This window comes from Nycticebus coucang, chromosome 19 (genome assembly GCF_027406575.1).
Source record: "Nycticebus coucang isolate mNycCou1 chromosome 19, mNycCou1.pri, whole genome shotgun sequence".
Lineage (NCBI taxonomy): Eukaryota > Metazoa > Chordata > Mammalia > Primates > Lorisidae > Nycticebus > Nycticebus coucang.
Window position 1 is genome coordinate 37028130 of NC_069798.1, and position 3866 is coordinate 37031995.

Below are 3866 nucleotides of genomic sequence, written 5' to 3' on the forward strand. Positions count from 1 at the left end.
AGTGCAGAAGTGTTCCCTTTTCTCCGCATCCACGCCAACATCTCTGGTCTTGAGATTTTGTGATATAGGCTAGTCTCAGTGGAGTTAGATGATATTTCAAAGTAGTTTTGATTTGCATTTCTCTGATGATTAAAGATGATGAGCATTTTTTCATATGTCTGAAGGACACACGCCTGTCTTCTTCAGAGAAGTTTCTCTTCAAATCCCTTGCCAAGCCTGCGATGGTATCCCTTGCTTTATTCTTGCTGATGCGTTTGAGTTCTCTGTGGATTCTGGTTATTAAACCTTTGTCAGAGATAAACCCTGCAAATGTCTTCTCCCATTCTGAGGGCTGTTTGTTTGCTTTACTTACAGTGTTCTTAGCTGTGCAGAAGCTTTTTCGTTTGATCAAGTCCCAGTAGTGTATTTTTGAAGCTGCTTCAATTGCCCAGGGGGCTCTCCTCATGAAATACTCAAAGAGACCAATTTCTTCAAGGGTTTTCCCTGCATTCTCCTCTAGTATTTTTATAGTTTCATGTCTTAAGTTTAAATCTTTAATCCAATGAGAGTCTATCTTAGTTAATGGTGAAAGGTGTGGGTCCAATTTCAGTCTTCTGCAGGTTGCCAGCCAATTCAGCCAGCACCATTTGTTAAATAGGGAATCTTTTCCCCACTGAATGCTTTTAATTGGCTTGTCAAAAATCAAATAGCGGTAAGTAGCTGGATTCATCTCTTGGTTCTCTATTCTGTTCCAGATATCTACTTCTCTGTTTTTGTGCCAATACCATGCTGTTTTGATCACTATCGATTTGTAGTAAAGTCTGAGGTCTGGTAGTGTGATTCCTCCTGTTTTGTTTTTATTTCTGAGAAATCTCTTGGCTATTCGAGGTTTTTTCTGATTCCATATGAAAAGAAGTATTGTTTTTTCAAGATCTTTAAAATATGACAGTGGAACTTTAATAGGGAGTGCGTTGAAATTATATATTGCTTTGGGTAGTATGGACATTTTGATAATGTTGATTCTTCCCAGCCATGAGCATGGTATGTTTTTCCATTTGTTAACATTTTCAGCTATTTCTTTTCTTAGAGTTTCATAGTTCTCTTTATAGAGATCTTTCACGTCTTTTGTTAGGTAAATTCCCAAATATTTCATCTTCTTTGGCACTACTGTGAATGGGATAGAGTCCTTAACTGCTTTTTCAACTTGACTGTTGTTGGTGTATATAAAGGCTACCGATTTATGAATGTTGATTTTGTAACCTGAGACGCTGCTGTATTCCTTGATCACTTCTAGGAGTTTTGTAGTAGAGTCCCTAGTGTTTTCCAGATACACAATCATATCATCTGCGAAGAGCGAGAGTTTGATCTCTTCTGACCCTATATGGATACTCTTGATCGCCTTTTCTTCCCTATTTGTGGTGGCTAAAACTTCCATTACAATGTTGAAAAGCAATGGAGACAATGGGCAGCCTTGTCTGGTTCCTGATCTGAGTGGAAATGATTCCAATTTAACTCCATTCAATATGATATTGGCTGTGGGTTTGCTGTAGGTGGCCTCTATCAGTTTAAGAAAAGTCCCTTTTAGACCAATTTTCTTGAGTGTTCTGATCATGAAGGGATGCTGTATGTTATCAAAAGCTTTTTCGGCATCAATTGAGAGAATCATATGGTCTTTGTTTTTTAATTTGTTTATGTGCTGAATTACATTTATAGATTTACATATATTGAACCAGCCTTGAAACCGTGGGATAAAACCAACTTGGTCGTGATGTATAATTTGTTTGATGTGTTGCTGGATTCTGTTTGTTAGGATCTTGTTGAATATTTTTGCATCTGTATACATTAGTGATATTGGTCTATAATTTTCTTTTCTTGTTGGGTCTTTTCCTGGTTTGGGGATCAGGGTGATATTTGCTTCATAGAACGTGTTGGGTAGTTTTCCTTCTTTTTCTACATTTTGGAACAGGTTGAGTAATATAGGTACTAATTCCTCTTTAAAGGTTTGGTAGAATTCTGACGTGAAACCATCTGGTCCCAGGCTTTTCTTTTTAGGGAGGTTTTGTATAGTTGATGCTATTTCTGAACTTGATATGTTTCTGTTCAACATTTCCACTTGATTCTGGTTAAGTCTTGGAAGGTGGCGTGCTTCCAAGTATCGGTCAATTTTCTTCAGATTTTCATATTTCTGAGAATAAAGTTTCTTGTTATATTCATTAAGGATTTTTTGGATTTCCGATGAGTCTGTAGTTATTTCATCTTTGTTGTTTCTGACTGATGATATTAGAGATTTTACTCTTTTTTTTCTGATTAGGTTGGTCAGAGGTTTATCTATTTTATTGACCTTTTCAAAAAACCAGCTTTTTGATTTATTGATCTGTTGTATTATTCTTTTGTTTTCAATTTCATTTAATTCAGCTCTAATTTTGGTTATTTCTTTTCTTCTACTGGGTTTGGGGTTGGAATGTTCTTCCTTTTCCAGTCTCTTGAGATGTCCCATTAAGTTGTTAACTTCCTCTCTTTCCGTTCTCTTGAGGAAGGCTCGCAGTGCTATAAATTTCCCTCTTAGAACTGCCTTTGCAGTGTCCCAGAGGTTCTTATAGTTTGTGTCTTCATTGTCATTTTGTTCCAAAAAATTGGCGATTTCTTTCTTAATCTCATCTCTGACCCAGCTATCATTCAGCATAAGGTTATTTAACTTCTATGTTTTTGTATGAGTATCCAGATTCCTGTTGTTACTCAATTCAAGTTTTATTCCATGATTGTCCGAGAAGATGCATGGAATAATTTCTATTCCTTTAAATTTACCGAGGTTAGACTTGTGACCTAAGATGTGGTCAATTTTGGAGTAAGTTCCGTGGGCTGATGAGAAGTATGTGTATTCAGTTTTGTTGGCATGAAATGTTCTGTAGATGTCTGCTAAATCTAAATATTGGATGGTTAGGTTTAAATCTGAGATTTCTTTGCTCAGATTCTTGCTGGAGGATCGATCCGACACTGCCAAAGGCGTGTTGAAATCTCCGACGATTATGGAGCTGGAGGAAATCAAGTTACTCATGTCTGTTAGAATTTCTCTTATAAATTGAGGTGCATTCTGGTTGGGTGCATAGATATTAATAATTGAGATCTCATTATGTTGAGTATTACCCTTAACAAATATGAAGTGACCATTCTTGTCCTTCCTTACTTTTTTTTTTTACAAAGCACTTAAAAATATGGAACGCTTCACGAATTTGTGTGTGATCCTTGCGCAGGGGCCATGCTAATCTTCTCTGTATTGTCCCAATTTTAGTATATGTGCTGCCGAAGTGAGCACCCTTCCTTACTTTTGATGGTTTAAAGCCTACTGTATCTGCAAATAAAATTGCTACACCTGCTTTTCTCTGATTACCATTTGCCTGAAATATGGATGACCATCCTTTCACCCTGAGTCTGTATTTGTCTTTTAAGTTGAGATGTGACTCTTGTATGCAACAAATATCTGGCTTGAGTTTTTGTATCCAGTCAGCTAACCTATGTCTCTTTAGAGGACAGTTTAAGCCATTCACATTGATGGGGAGTATTGATAAGTCTGGTGGAATTTTGGGTATCGAGTTTTTCAAAGGTCCACTGGACATTTGTAATCCTTTCGCCAGTGTGGAAGTTGGAGTTTGATCCGAAGTTTCTGAGTGAGTTTACTTTTGTGGTATAGGATTGGGTTTGTCATTGTGGAGGATATGTCTGAGAACATCCTGAAGAGCTGGTTTACTTATGGCAAATTTTTTCAACATATGAATGTCATTAAAGTATTTAATTTCTCCATCATAGAGGAAACTCAGTTTAGCTGGAAACAATATCCTGGGTTGAAAGTTTTTTTTGCTTTAGGAGATTAAAAGTTGATGACCAGCCTC

General features: G+C 36.8%; 1 non-coding gene across 1 annotated transcript; it reads right to left on the bottom strand.

Annotated features, from left to right (window-relative positions):
• Window positions 1-3185: 3185 nt before the first annotated feature.
• LOC128572143 (U6 spliceosomal RNA) lies at window positions 3186-3292 on the bottom strand. Its single transcript, XR_008376056.1, has one exon. It is a non-coding gene; the product is annotated as a U6 spliceosomal RNA (small nuclear RNA).
• Window positions 3293-3866: the final 574 nt, after the last annotated feature.